This window comes from Mustela putorius, unplaced genomic scaffold, assembly GCF_011764305.1.
Source record: "Mustela putorius furo isolate JIRA1106 unplaced genomic scaffold, ASM1176430v1.1 tig00003923_pilon_pilon_pilon, whole genome shotgun sequence".
NCBI lineage: Eukaryota > Metazoa > Chordata > Mammalia > Carnivora > Mustelidae > Mustela > Mustela putorius.
Window position 1 is genome coordinate 3,255,085 of NW_025422068.1, and position 15,766 is coordinate 3,270,850.

The following is a 15,766-nucleotide window of genomic DNA, read 5'->3' on the forward strand; positions in this document are numbered from 1 at the left end:
ATTTTTCGGCGCCCAGTTAACTTGCCTTGTCCTGGAAGTGGGGGATCTTCTATGCCAGGAAAATAAGGATGTTGAAGCTGCTTCGGGTTGTACGCTATTTTTGCAGGAAAATAACGTGGATACTGGTCCATGTGGCTGGAAGGACCAGTTTCACCAGGCAGCAGGGCCTTTTGAAGAAAGTGGGGGCGGCCCTCGCCTTACCTTTGCAAGGGAAGACCAGACAAAGCGGCTTACTCAGCATAACCGGGGGGAGTACTCTTCCTCAAACCCCAGCCTGGCGCACAAGCTGCTCGGAGTTAGCCCCAAGGGTGGTCCTCCGAAGGAGAGCGCCCTTCCCTCCGCGCGCCACTCGGAACAACCAGGATACATTCCTTCCAGATGCCAAAGGGGGTGGCACGGGGTGTTCGGCCTTTGAAATGCTGATAGAACGTAAAGTCTGCAGAGCCTGGGGAAAGACAACTCAGTTCTTGCCCTCAGGTCCGGTCCCCTGGCCCTTAAAATCGGCGGAGAGGTGGGCGTCCTGACTTCGGAAAACCTTTGATCTTCCAAGGAGCGAGGAAGGAGCTGACCCTGATGTGCCTGTCTTAATGGAGGTAGTTTACAGAGCACTAGTTCCACCACTGATCTAAGGCAAAAATCCTCTAATAACGCACCTGAAAGATCGATTCGGGAACTGGAAGAAAACTTTACTTCCCAGCGACTTTCTTTTCCCTCCTTTCCCATTGTTATATGGGAAAGCAAAACAAAACAAAAACAAAAAAAGAGAAGACGCTAAGATAAATTTAGTGAAAAGAATACAATAAAGACGGATTTAAAGAGCCCGAATTTATCATTTTTATGACCTTGAGCAAATTCTTTACTCTCTCTGCATCCCCCCCTTCCCTGACATGTAAAATGAGGATGAAAAGTAGTATTTGTTTTACAGATTTATGTTTGGTATGAAATAAGGTAATAATACAAGCAAAAAGGGATTTGAAAACCATAAGTACTACATAGATTATTACTAACTATTGCACCATTAAAAATAAATTTTTGTAAAGGATGCTCAGGTATTTTACTTCCATATGGAGTTCAAACAGGAAAAAAGGATTTATGCAAGTCACAAGTAGAAGTGATTATAAATATTAATATCAGGCCTAGATATTAAAGCACTTCCTATTGCTGAATGAACCAACATGCCTAAGACCCTAAGCAGACTTCTATCTCAATTTCACTGCAAGGGCAGGATGGCGAGAGGAAGGCATAGCCAATGGAGAAGAGAGAAGGGGAGAAACATCTGGAAAATATCAGCATTGCAGAGCCTCCTGAAAAGTGACCTCACCACAAAAAGGTTAACACTGTGCATCCTTCTGAAAGTCATGGTTAACTACATGGTCCCCTCTGCCATGCATTCTGGGTCAGGAGCGGCGAAGATGCATACTTCTCCCTCAGTGACCTCAAACTTCCAAAGGAGACTTGTGATCATTTTGAACCCAGAGAAATGCTCCCTCACCAGTAAGAAGCGACATTCCGGGTCCTTCCCAAGGCTTCATTCTGGGAGCCCTCCCTCCCGCACAAATATCACCTGCCCTTGTCCTCCCTCCCGACAGCCCAAATGTCCACAGATGGCCACCAGGACCCTAAGAGGACCTTAGCAGGTCCTGAGTCACAGAGATAAGATAGCTCCCATTCAGCTATAATTGGACTAGGATGCAACACCTCCTTCAAGGTGATCATTATGCAAATTTAGACAACCCAAACTCCAAGCCCCAGCCGCTGCAGGGAGGGCTCCCATTCACCTTCTCCCTTCAGAAGGGGCCCTCCTGAAGAACGTTTATTAAACGTATTTTTGCAAGTCCAATTACGGATAAACCACATGAGAGGCGCCAAAAGACATGTCCCTAGTGTTCTGTTTGTTTTCATACCAGATTCACAAAAAGGCCTTCAGGTTAGCCAAGGAGAGAAGGACCGCTGAATGAACAGTCCCAGAACAGTCCCATTCCTGTCAGGTCAGCCTTGTAATTCAATTTAGAGTCATTTTCAAGGCTCTATCTTTGAACACCTGGAAAAAAAAAACTTCTTTAGTATTTAAATGCAACCCAGCAGTCACCTTGGGGAAGGATATCCTGGTCTAGCTTAAGAACAAGGAATGTGCAGCCTATTTTGAAAGACTGAGTGTGCACAACAACGCTGCTCACCTTGGTGCAAAAAGCACCACCCCAGGTTCCCAACCTGCAAAGTGAAGCCAAAGGGCAGCTGATTCTCAGGCAACTGAGTGGCTTGCGTGTCACTTCAGATCTGTGCTCCCTCAGTCATTTCATCTCGATTTTGCTCGGCTTTTGTTCCAAAGGGGATGAGTCACTTTTTAGCCTCCAGAGACTAATGCACTAGGACCTTACAAGGAGTCACCTCTCGTACCCAGAATCTGTTCACTTTTGAATATTTAAGAAATCCTCCCACTTGCTTTAGACTGGCTGTATATCGTTAGAAGTCACACCAATAGTCATTACAGACCAGCCCCTACAAAATAGCAATTAAGTGAATACCATACTGCACTTACATACTAGGTTGAACTTCGACTCATGTGGAGCAGTGGGTCTCCCCCCTTCTGTGCCAAGATGGGAGAGGTAAAATGCTGTATAAGATTCTGGTGGTGTTTTCATTCATCAGGCAATATCAAGTATCACATGTCAATGGGACCTGTTCATCTGGAGCTTACTGGTATAATTTTGGTAATCCTTTTTTTTTTTTTTTTTTTGGTCAGAAAGAGAGAGACAGAGAGAGACTGAGCAAGCAGGGGGAGTGGCAGACAGAGAGAGAAGCAGGCTCCCCACTGAGCAGCTCCCTGCTCCCCATGTGGGGCTCGATCCCAGGACCCTGGAATCATGATCTGAGCCAAAGGTATATGCTTAACCAACTGGTGTCCCTAAAAAAAAAAAAGGATTTTATTCAGATTTCCTAATGATTTCCCTTGGATCATCATACCCATTTTACAGATAGGTCATTCAAGGAACGGAGGTTATATGATTTGTTCAAGATCCCAAAACTAAGTAATAGTGTTCTTCAGACTGCAGGCTTCCTCTCTAGACTTTCTGACTCTATGAAACTACTCACATAAAATTCAAGTCCTTTATTTTGTAGAAGGGTAACTCAAAGACTGCTACACTGGGAGGTTTCCAGAGTTCGAGCTCACCAGGAGGCTAACATAGCTCAACTCACTCTGTCTGAAGGCTTAGATCACAGGCTCCAATGGAAGTTACTCCATTCCTGATATTTGATGTTTTAAGTAAGCTATAAGTTCAATAGCTTTTATTTATTCAGCAACATGAAACCACTATTTTTTTTTTTTAATTAAAAGTTCAGTCAGGACCCTAACTAAAGCTGCTGGGCTATGAGTCTGCCAAGAGCAGGGAAAAGACCATCAGGCTTGGTGGGGGAAGAACTGGGACTGACCACCATAAACCCAGGAAGCACTACCTCCCGTACATTCGGAGGCAAATCATACAAACTCCCTTTCCTGAATGACATATCTGTAAAATGGGTATGATGACCCAAGGGAGATCATTGGGAAGTCTGAATAAAATCTTTTTTTTTCTTTTAAATTCCTTCTCCTCTCACTTTTCTGCTAAAAATGGGCAAGCCAGAGGTGCCTGGGTGGTGTAGTTGGTTAAGTAAACGGACTCCTGGTTTCGGCTTAAGTCATGATCTCAGGGTCATAAGATCGAGCCCCACACTGGGCTCTGTACTCAGTGTAGAGTCTGCTCAAGATTCTCTCCCCCTCTGCTCTCTGGCTTGTTCTCTCCCTCTCTCTATAATAAATAAATAAATCTTTAAAAAAATTTTTTTTAAATGGACAAGCCACTGAACCTCTTTGGGCTTCTGTGTGCCCATCTATAAAATAGGGTCCATGCCACTTACTCAACAGAGGAAAAACAATAGTGAAATGAGGCAGGAATGTGACAAAGCACTGAAAATTCTGAAATTCCCCCCCCTTGGACTCTCTCCTGAATACTTTCGTGAATGAGGCCAGGTTGTTTTAGGTTGTGGAGTATGTATCTGGAAGCCCTAAATGCTGGCCCTACAGACATCCCAGATAGGAACGGCAATCTAAGGTGAGGGGTCCAGCAACAGAACGTGAACACAGGACTGAACCTTCTTACCGTGCCCAGTTTAACGGGGCAGCACAGGGGTAACATGAGGGGGGGTAAATGATGGGATTCACCAGGGAGAAGTAAGGCAGGTGTGAGACTGAGCCTGGAAGGCACCATGTCACACCAGATTCATGAATAACCGGGCTTTCCTCCAGAAAAGCAGCTAGATGAAAAAGTGACCAACAGTGATAGTCACAGAAACTCCAATTTGGAGGTAACCCTGGCGCTCATGGCTCTAATCCTCTAGGTGGCTGGTGAAGCGATCTCTCACTCACATCCTAGGCAGTAAGTAAGCATTCATCCAGACTTTGCCTGATGACCTCTAGGCAGAGACGCACTCTTTTGAGAGCCTCATCTCCTTTATGATCATTAGGAGGTTCCTCTTTATAAGAAACTGCAACTCAAGGGCGGTGACTGTCAAATTCTTGCCACTCTAACCACCGTTTTACACCCTCCGGCAAGGAAATAGTTCTTTAACACAACTGAGACAGATTTGGGTGGGGGAGGGGGAAGCAAGAGCAGGAGGGGCAGAGAGAGGAGAGAATCACCAGCAGGCTCCATGCTCAGTGCAGAGCCCGACACAGGGCTTGATCTTATGACGCTGAGATTATGACCTGAGCTGAAATTAAGAGTCAATTGCTTAAGCAACCCATTGCTGGAGCCCCCCAGGTACCCCAAAAAACACAGATTTTTTAAATGGATTGTCTTTTTTAACAAGCCAGGGGAGAGCCCTCTCGTGTTGGCTGTAACGGACTGCAGTTGAACTTAACGTAGAGTCAGTTATGCAATTTTCCAGTGCCAGCCACACATCTGGTACTGGTTATGGTGAAGAATTCAGAAGCAAGCCTCTCTGGATGAGTAGGCGGCAGAGATCATCTCTTTTCTCTTCCATGCGCTCACGCTAAGGCCATAGAAAACGCTGCCAAGACAGGTTGGTTAATGCATGTGAGGAGTGAAGAGCTTCATTCCGGTTTCTGAAGAAAATGTGAAATCCACAAGGCAACAGAAGTCGTGCTTTCTATGTGGAATTTGGACCATACGTTGACTGCTGGTCTGAGATCCATTTGAAAGCCTAATCTGCTCCAAGTTGTCCTGATTTGCTTTTGACACTGAGTTTCTGACATGGGTAGAATGGCTATTAAATTAACATCTGTGCCAACTAGACACTGTTGAAGGGGCAAAAAGGCTGGTAGGCAGAGCTCCAGGGCCGGGCAAGCTTGCCAGGTGAAAGCAAGGCTGAAACTCAACAGACAGACTCAGCAGGTGGTAAAACTATGAACCAAAGCAGAACTTCTCCAAACAGCATTTTGTGGGGGAAAGAGAGGGCTGTTTTGTAGGTAGCACTGAAAGGCAGGGGTCCTTTTTCCATTTGAATAGGTCAGGCTGCAAAACTTCAGCCACTCAGCTTCTCCTTAAAGAAGAGCTGTAGAAATATGCAACCGTTATGATTCACTAAGTTGGAGACATCACCAAAATAACTAACTTCTCTGAGAAGCTGCTAATATGAACAAGGGTGCCTGTCTGATGAGAAAAAGCCTTAGGAAGCCCAACCATTTCCCAGAAGACACAGAAGAGAGTTGAAACTCTTCCCCTTACTCAATCTGAAATCTTCTCCAACAGACTTCTGACTACTGAACTCAGCAAAGTGCCATCATATGCCATTTAACTTTCTCAATCTTAACGACGTAGAAGCAGCCCAAAAGAGAAAGAGAAAAGCCGTAATCATCTAAATGCATTTGCTGGGATGCCTGGGTGGCTCAGTCAGTTAAGCGTCTGCCTTCAGCTCAGATCATGATCCCGGGATCCTGGGATCCAGTCCAGCATCAGGGCTTCCCGCTTGGTGGGGAGCCTGCTTCTCCCTCTGCCTGCCGCTGCCCCTGCTTGTGCTCTCCCTCTCTCTCTGCCAAATAAATAAATAAAATATATATAAAATAAATAAATGCAGGGGCGCCTGGGTGGCTCAGTGGGTTAAAGCCTCTGCCTTCGGCTCAGGTTATGATCCCAGGGTCCTGGGATCGAGCCCCACATGGGGCTCTCTGCTTAGCAGGGAGCCTGCTTCCTTCCCTTCCTCCTCTCTGTCTGCCTGCCTCTCTGTCTACTTGTGATCTCTGTCAAATAAATAAATAAAATCTTAAAAAATAAAATAAATAAATAAATGCATTTTTGGCCATTCCATATAAGGATTTTATGCTGAAGGGCGAGCCTGAGATGGAGCTAGGATAGACTGGTCCCTCCCCAACTCTTGTCTCTGTATGTTCTCCTCACACAGTGATCATCTCATGCGCTGACGGTCAATGTTGTATTGAAGACTATATATTTTTTCCCACACCAAAGTGCCTCCAAGGACAAGCCAACTATTTCATCTAGCAACCCATTCTGATGGTCAAGGAAGGACTTAGACAGTAAGTCTTCTACTTACAGGAAAGTGCTATGTTATTCTCCAATCTGGTAACTTTCTAAGAGGCTTTCAAAAATAATATTACCCCAGGCTGTTTTGACTTTACCCATGACTCTTCTGTCCTCTTAACTGAACTGGCACCTTAGATTCTCATATGTTAGAGTGCTGTGGTCATAAATGTTGGAACAGACTCATCAGTTTAGCTCCGAGACCTCCAAATTGTATGCCGTGGTGCCAAGGGCAAGCTCACAGGGGTGTTGCAGGATATTTTAGATTTTTGAGGAAAACAAAGTATTATTCAACATCTCTCAGAAACTATATGAACTCCAACTTGGAGCAAGTTCACAGTGTAACACCAGATGGTGTTACATTTCGTTTAATGACATCATCTCTTTGCAAAGCTAGGCCGTTGGCAGTTGCCATGATAAAAAGCAAGTATTATATTTTAAAAGTACATAAGACAGGAAATTAGGGTAGTGAGATCCAACCTGATCTCAAGGTTTGAGAAGTTGTGAGTTGGGCAGTGATCCATTTATGGCCTGGCAGCCCCAAATTCACCCTTCATCACCTGCTCTGAGCAAAGAAAGATGGGACTCGGAATACATTTTTCTCTTTTGCCAGTCAGTACAATTCTAAGCTCTGTCAGTGGGGTGCACTGTAGAGACATTACAGGAAGAAAAACTTTCCCTTCTTGGTTTTGGTGTGCTTTTTCAAGAAACCTCCTCAGAGATAGATTTCCTCAGCATCGTAGCAGGTGGATTTCCAGCAAGTTCTATAAGCACAGTGTTACAGCGACTTTTCTGCCATTGGATGGAGCTGTGGCGAGCCATCCTCTGTCCATTAAGGAACAAGGGGGATGCTCATTCTTGGTGCTATATTTTGAACCCATGGTAAGTGGTTGCCACTCTAGCTTTCCCTCTTTTCCTAACAATTCTCTTCACTGGCTAGATAGTCCTCATTAAAGTTGGTATTTCTTTTGTTTTCTTTCTTGTTATTATTAATCGTGGTAAAATGCACACCACATAAAATTTGCCATCTTAATCATTTTTAAACATACAGTTCAATTGTACTAAATGCCTAACATGATTGCGCAACCCTTACCACCTCCCATTTCCAACACTCTTTTCATTTGCAAAACTGAAACTCTGTACCCATTAAACGCCAACTTTCCATTCTCCCCTCCCCTCAGTCCCCAGCAACCACCATTCTACTTTCTGTCTTTGAACCTCACTACCGTAGACATCCCATATAAGTGGAATTACAGCGTATTTGAGTTTTTGTGTGTTGACTGCCATATTTCTCTTCATGTCCCAAAGATTCATCCGTGGTATAGCTTGTGCCAGAATTTCCTACCTTTTTGAGGCTGAATGATAGTCACATATCACATTTTGTTGATTCATGGACCATTCAGTAGGGAACTGGGTAATTACCCCCTTCTGCCTCTTATGAACAATGCTGCTGCCAACAGCAAGACCTGTGCCAAGACCTGTACAAGTCTCTGCTTTCAGTTCTTTGGGGGTCCATCCCCAGAAGGGGAATTGCTAGATCTTACAGTAATTTTCTATTTTTCACCTTTTGAGGAGCCACTTAGTATAGCGCTAGTTCATATTTATTTATATGAAACCTTCCAGTTCCCATTATCATGCTCCTGATTGGATCCTGGTTGAACCACGCAAGGCCCAGCAGGAACAACTTGTTCCACTAGTCACTGTGGTGAAGAATGAAATAAAAGCATTTTTTAAAAAAAAATCTTTCGACTTATACATATCATGTTTTCCACACAGGTAATTATTTAGACCCAAGCACTTAAGTGAAACTGTGAGGTATTCCTTGGGTCCAAGAAAATGATGTGAAAAGAAGACAGAGACATGAAGGGGTCCATGAGTGAAGCACATTGGGAACCTTAGCTCCTGCCTATGTTTCCAGCTGTCTGGAGGGTCTGTCTGCTTTATCCTTCCAACTGAAGGAACAGACAGACCCATACCCCACCCCCACCAGGAGTGACGCACACACACAACATCTTGATTTTCTTCATGATATCAAATTATTTCTCACTTGAGGCGACAGTGGCTAGAAGCCTCCCAAGGTCTTTGGCTTAGGCTGCTCTGTCTCCCCTTACTTATTTATTTATTTTTAAATATTTTATTTGTTTATTTGACAGACAGAGATCATGAGTTAGGCAGACAGGCAGGCAGAAAGAGAGGAAGGGAAGCAGACTCCCCACTGAGCAGAGAGCCCAATGCAGGGCTCGATCCCAGGACCCTGGAATCATGACCTGAGCCGAAGGCAGAGGCTTTAACCCACTGAGCCACCCAGGCGCCCCTCCCCTTATTTCTAATCTCACTAAATCCCACAGTCAAAAATGTTTGCTTGACAGACTTTCTTCCCTCCATTCCTATGGCTGTTAGTCCATCCATCATCTCCAGCTGGTATAATCTAACGGGTTGTAAGTCAATTTCCCTCAATGAGCCCAGGGGCAGACACCTTACATGTCCACAGAAGCTAGACAGACATAGACTAATCTGTGCCTGCCACAGGTCCTGGCTGCCTCCATCGCTGCACCCAGGCAGACACAGAGATACGGAGGTGGCGGTAAGACAGTTGAAATGCTAGCTGGAGGACCATGCTCTCCCCCAGAAGACGAAGGCCACCAATTACGGATGCAGGATGTGGCCAGGGGCAAAACCATGAATGTGCACCCCCCCTACAAGCAGAAATGAATGATCTGAAAAGCACTCATTCAGAAACTTCGATGCTTATTTTCATTCACTGGAAATTACTGGAAACAAACATTACAGAGAACCATGACACCTTTGCAGCTACAAGCTGCCTTGTGGGAGGAGCTGCTGCCACTGTCTATTTTTCCTCCTATGTTCCACCATTATTGTTGTTGTTGTTTGAACCCCTCCCAAAACCTTGCCTGTGATTCCTCCAGAAAGCCTGCTGACACCCACGTGAACCTACACTTCCCGAGTGAACTTCTATTACATTTAAAGCTGATCATCGTGATGTTCCTTGTCTTCTGATGCAGATCTGAAAGCTCTTAAAAACACACGATTATACCTTGTGGGGTTCTCCCCACCACTTTTTTAAGGAGAAGAAAATGTTGGATGCTTTGAGGGCACCATGGCACTAATAAAATCATCATCAGATCCACTGGTAATATTGAATTATGACAACATGTAAGAACCATTTCCAGTTCCCCTCCCCTCCAAACTACATTACGAGGAAGTGTGTCCATAAATCTCTGTGCCCTTCAAAGAAACACAGAAAGAAAATTTGCATTACATCCCAAGAGCTGACGCTGGTGATCTGCAGCCATCCATAAATCTGTCAGGTTTACAAAAAAGTCCATCAGATAAAGAGCCAAGAAGAAAATAACTCTGACAGCTGCAAACCTTCTGTTTTTACAACAGGCACAGAATGGACGCACTTCCTTTTAACATCTTCATAAACACAGAGCAATAAGCAAAGGCAAACGTCCCCGGTAGAAGCCACTGGACTCTGGCACCTCCACACGTGCCCTCAGAACCACTACTAGGCTGGACTGAACCCAATTCCAGTTCCCCAGATGGTATTTCCAGAGCCAGCAAGGTGCTTGTGGCAGTGGCCCACCTTCAAAGAGCTGCGACCTCGCCATCCTCAGATCAGGAGTTTTATTCCCTTTAGGTAAAGAACTAACATCTGGCATGGGGTCACCAAAATATATGTACTAATAAATCCCAGATGGGGATTGCAGACACCTCTTTACTCAAGGCATGAACGGCTCTTGGGCGATTAATAGTCTATTCATCTGATCTCTTGGGAAAGAGCTCCCCTTCAGGGACTGTTTGTGTTTATAATATGCCGTGTTTTCCATTTTTTTTTTTTTAAAGATTGTATTTATTTGAGAGAGAGAGAAAAAATGCACAAATGGACAGAGGGAGAGGAAGAAGCAGGCTCCCCGCTAAGCAGGGAGCCCCATGTGGGACTCAATCCCAGGATCCTGGGATCATGACCAGAGCCGAAGGCAGATGTCAGTTAAGACTGAGCCACCCAGGTGCCCCAATACATTGTGTTTTCTAAAGCCAACTTGGGATCCATTGTTGCACAAGACATACTTAATTTTGTCATCTGTGTGCTTAATGGATGATTATTAACCTATGAATATAAAAAGGCAGAACCTTGGGCATCCCAAATACCCTATTATCTGGGCCAGAGGAAGGAAGCAATATTCCACTTGGCCATTGCCCCAAATTCTGAACCAGCAGCCCGGGTCAAAGCCAATGAGGTTTATCTTTATATTCAGCTGTCTTAATATCATCAGGCATAGTTTATCAAGCACCTACTATGTGCTAAGTCTTGTGCTAGGCACACTTACAGAACACATCTCCATCTTACTAGGTCTCAGCAAGGTGGTGCTTTCTAGTTCTTGATGTGTGTCTGCACACATTACCACTGAGCCTCACAACAATTCCGTATGGAAAGGAATCTTGGGTTATCATTGGCTCCATTTGCTTCAGACAAGGATACTGATGCTCAGAGACATTCAGGGACTGGACCAAGGTCCCTTAGCTAGGACTGAGACTGGAAGGCGGGTCCTCTGCCCTCATTCCATGCTATTTTTCTCCTGCTATAGAGTTTTGGATTGAGCAGAGCACCAATAACTTTATCCAAGACAAATACAGCATATGCTCCATCAGAAGAGGGGTGTGGGGCAGTCAAGAGAGGTCAGACCGCAAAGCTGACTGGCAGGATCTGAGCCCAGCTGGCTTGGAGCAAGAGGGACTTTAACAGAAAGGGGAGGAAATCCAGAGAGGAACAGGCATGGCAAGGGGGAAGGGGAGGAGTCCCACTTCACACCTCGGAGTCCGAGGTCTAAGCAGTGCAGCCGGTGAGGGGATGGGATCGAGCCTCTTCTATCAGATCAGTTTCCCATAGGAGTTGAGCCCTTCCCCAGAGGGCTGCTGTTTCTATAAAGCCACAGCCTTTGTTGAAAATACTTCTAACATACATTACATAGAATATCTCTTCACTAAACAAAGGCTAGGGAACATTACTATTATTTGTTTTACACAGCAGACTATTGTTGTTGATTACACTCTTCTGTAGTACATATGTGAACCCACTTTGGCCCACTAAACCCTGCCAAAAAAAATTGTCTTTTTTCATTGTCTTTATGCCCCATCAATAATTCCCATCCAAATTCAAGACAAAAGGAGAGGCATGTGAACAAGATTTCACCTTCTTCTCAAATGCTCCCGAAAGCCCATCATAATATAGGTCTACAGAGAAGGTACAATGCTCTTAACATAGCTGAGTCATGTTTTCAGAGGTGAGAGGAGGTGGGACGCTGGGTTCTCAAATCAGTAAAGAATAGTGTATATAGTTGAAATTATCTTAAAAGTTCCTTAAATGGGGGTGCCTGGGTAGCTCAGTGGGTGAAAGCCTCTGCCTTTGGCTCAGGTCATGGTCCCAGGGTCCTGGGACGGAGCCCCGCATCGGGCTACCTGCTCCGCAGGGAGCCTGTTTTCTCCCCCCTCTCTCTGCCTGCCTCTCTGACTACTTGTGATCCCTGTCTGTCAAATAAATAAATAAAATCTTAAAAAAAAAAATTCCTTAAATGGCCTAAAAAATACAGTGACTATCCACATGCTTTTGGATCTCCATCATAATTATCAGTTCCTTTAAGAATTAGTCAATGTTTCTCTAGAACTGCCCATCAAATATTCAAGTTCTCCCTCCATTGTGATGATAAAAATCATTAGTGCCCCCTTGCCAGGCTTTTTGAACAATGTGTTTCCTGTTCTGTTAGTGCAGAGCCCTCAAACCTCATCCACTCCTTTGGGTTCATCAACAGGGAGCCATTCCTTGGCCAACAGAAGCAATGAATAGTTATTCCCTGAAAGGGGCTGAATACACATGGTCAGGATTTCCAGACACTTGCCTTCTTCCTCAGAGCCAAATATCACTTTTTTTTTTTAAAAAAGATTTTATTTATTTGACAGAGAGAGTAGAAGTAGGTAGAGTGGCAGAGAGGGAGAAGCAGGCTCTCCACTGAGCAGGGAGCCAGATACAGGCTTGATCCCAGGACCCTGAGATCATGACCTAGGCTGAAGGCAGCCGCTTAACCGACTGAGCCACCCAGGTGTCCCCAGATATCACTTTTATCGACAGCATCTAACAACCCCTCTACATCTACTAATTGGACGTCCAAGGGACCTAGGGAGAACCAAAGCTTGATGAAGGAAGCTGGGGTTTCACTGCCTGCTCTAGAAGAAGCCACAGATAGTGCTGTTCAGATGCTGTCTTCGTTTCTATAGTACTCCAATCTGCAAATACTTATGGAACATTTACCATGTACAGGTATAAGGCAAATGGTACAGATAAAACACCACCAGTGTCTGTCCTCTCAGACTCTACTGTATAGGCAGGGGAGGGGGAAGACACTAATTAAAATATAATGTAAGTGTAAAGCAAAAAAGTACGGGGTGCTCTGAAATCGATTAGGAGTATATAAATCAGTATGTATGTAAATCAGTCCTAGGGGAGGAAGTCAATCAGGGAAGGCTGCCTGGAAGAAGTGATGCCTAAGCTAAAAGGAATTGAGGTGGAGGGTGGAGAAATTAGCCAAGGAGGGGGAGATGGAGGAGAAAGGAAGGAAGAATGGTTCCTGGTAGAACTAACGGGTGAATAAACAACCCACCAGAAAGGAAAGCTAAAGAAAAGGTCAACAGATATGATGATGAGGTGGCCACTGTCTTTTCTTGGAGAAAAGACAATTAGGTAACATGATTAGACAAAGAAGCCAAATTGCAAGGGGTTTGGGGATAGATTGCTGTTAAGGAAGTACAGAAAGAATTGTGGACTATTCCTTTATGGATTCTCACAGAAAGGGAGAAATTGAGACTATTCTGGTGAGTAAGCACTAGGAGAAGAGCACAATTTTAGCACAGCTTTAACTGAGTGGCTTTGCTGAAGGAATATTTAAATCCCCATAATTCTCCCACTGGTCAGACACAGGGGAGCTGGGCACCATCAGTCTCTTACAAAACACATCTGCAGGAATTTTCATGGACTCTGACAGGAATGTGAATAATGGAAATAAAACAGGATAAAGCAGGAACGCCCCTCCATATTCAGTGGCTGGTGGTAGTCCAACAGATCTTACCTGAAGCAGGGCCATGAAGGTGCTCTCTCTGGGGTGACTCAAAGGCTCCCCAGACTTAAAATTATCCACTTAGCGCTACAGGAATACTTTCATTAAAGGAGCAGGACTTTTAGTTAAATGTTGTCCTATTTCCTGTTGTACCATCAAGTTCTCTGAAAAATACAAGTGTCTCTTACGGCTTGCGAATGACTCACACCTCAGCGTGTAAAGAGTCCACTGGTTTTTGGTTCCTTCCTGGGGGGTGCAGGGGAGAGCAGGAATGCAGAAATTAAGAATATGGGTATGGAGAGGCACGGAAGTGGTGGGAAAGAGTGAATACAAGCTTGTCCCTTTCAGATTCCTTCCTGGTCCTTGCCCCCAAGCTGTCCTAATTCAGAGAAAAGGCAAAGAGGAGTGACTATACCCAGCAGACAACTGGCAAGGCAGGAGTGTGCCTTTCCAATGTGGGAGGTTCCTTGTTTTGAGGGGCACAATTTTTTTTTTTTAATTTTTTAATGCTGTAAAATACTCAGAAGTGTTTTGGATGAGATTTACATCTTCCCTTCTCTAAATTGATTCAGCCTCCAAAAGTCAGCAACCAAAGGAACAATATCCATGAGGACGTTATTTCTTTGGAAGCATTTCCAGTTTGTGGGTCAAAGCTAGGGTGGCCTACTTACCCCAGGGATCGCCTTGTCATCTAAGGTAAAGAGCTAAAATCCACTGAGAAGCAAAATGACAAAGGGCTCATATCTGTAACATCTGACATTTCTGAGGCTGAGCAAACATCCATGACAGCTGAAGTTCGCTGATTCATAGCCCAGGAATCCACACACTGGTAGCCTTAGGACTGAGTCCAGCCATGGAAGGATTTCTTGGATTGGATAAACTTTGTTTTTCATCTCAATGTCAATGCCTGGGGATGGGACCTGTTCTCTCCAAGTCAGCCCCAGGTGTCATAACCTGAACTGTTCGTAGAAAGCAATATTTTCACATTCCCGTTTCCTACCTGGTTTTAGCAGACATTTGAGTTTGGGACCTCTGGTTTATCAAGACTGACACGGAATACAAACAAACCATTTTCTCTCCCATTAGGTAGAGCTCCAGAGCTGACCGTTTGGTGCTGGGTAATTGAGCAACGAGAGAGCACGAAAAACCGAAAAACCACAACTGTGTGCAATACCCCTTGTAATCAGACTTACCAAAAACCAAAAAAAACAAAAAAAAAGTACAGCGAAGCTCGCGGGTCCCAACATAAGCCACGTGACCACAGCTTTGAAACCATGTTTTCAACAGAAGTATCGGCCAGCACTGGTCACCATCCGATCTCCCCCTGCGTCCTCGGCTCCCGCAAGACCCCTGCCATCTGGAACGTCACAGAACACAAGCCTGGCAGCCAGCATCCAAGCCAGGCCTGGCAAAGGAAACAACACCTCTATTCAGGGGATCTGTAGTAGGCAACTAACACGCAAGTTGGAGCCTTTTGCATCCAGCCCTGAGTCAGACCAGCTGCTTGGTAGCTCCTGAGGACACCTGCAGGACGCAACGCAGAAACCGCCGTCTCCCATGTGTCTGTATGCCCTGGCCCAGGGGCACCCCGACCCTGCACCCCTCCACAGTTCCACATGATGCCTCCATCACAGCCCGCGCGGAACCCAAGAACCAGAAGGCGAGGGCTTCGAGGAAGCTTTGCAAGTCCTCTTGTTCAATCTCAGCTCAGGCTTGCTCATCGAGGAGAGATCAGGCCCCGGAAGTTGATACGGCACGTCCAGAGCTCATCATGCAAGTGTCTTAATGGGTACTAGAACCTCCATCTCGAAGACCTCCGCTGTGGAAGCAGCCCCCTGTGATAGAGCATCATGCTTTTAAAGACGCCTGCATCCTTCTGGAGCCTAACCCAGTGTCTTGCACTGGATTTCTGCCACACCCACGGGGTGCAGTCTGGCTCACTCAAGGTCATCACCAGGGTTTGGGTCAAAGCCCACCCAAAATAAAAGCCTCCTTGGCCCTGCCTGGCCTTCTGTGTGTCTAGTCCCATCACGGATGTAGCAGGAATACTGGCTGGCTGGGGACAGGGCTCTGGAGTTTGGAATTCCATTCACCACTCAT

At 45.3% G+C, this 15,766-nt stretch overlaps 1 protein-coding gene across 3 annotated transcripts in view; it reads right to left on the reverse strand.

Moving 5' to 3' along the window:
• The window catches only part of TNFAIP8 (TNF alpha induced protein 8), a 112,767-nt gene that overhangs the window by 38,463 nt on the left and 58,538 nt on the right, over nucleotides 1-15,766 (reverse strand). The gene's annotated exons all lie outside the window — the stretch shown is intronic.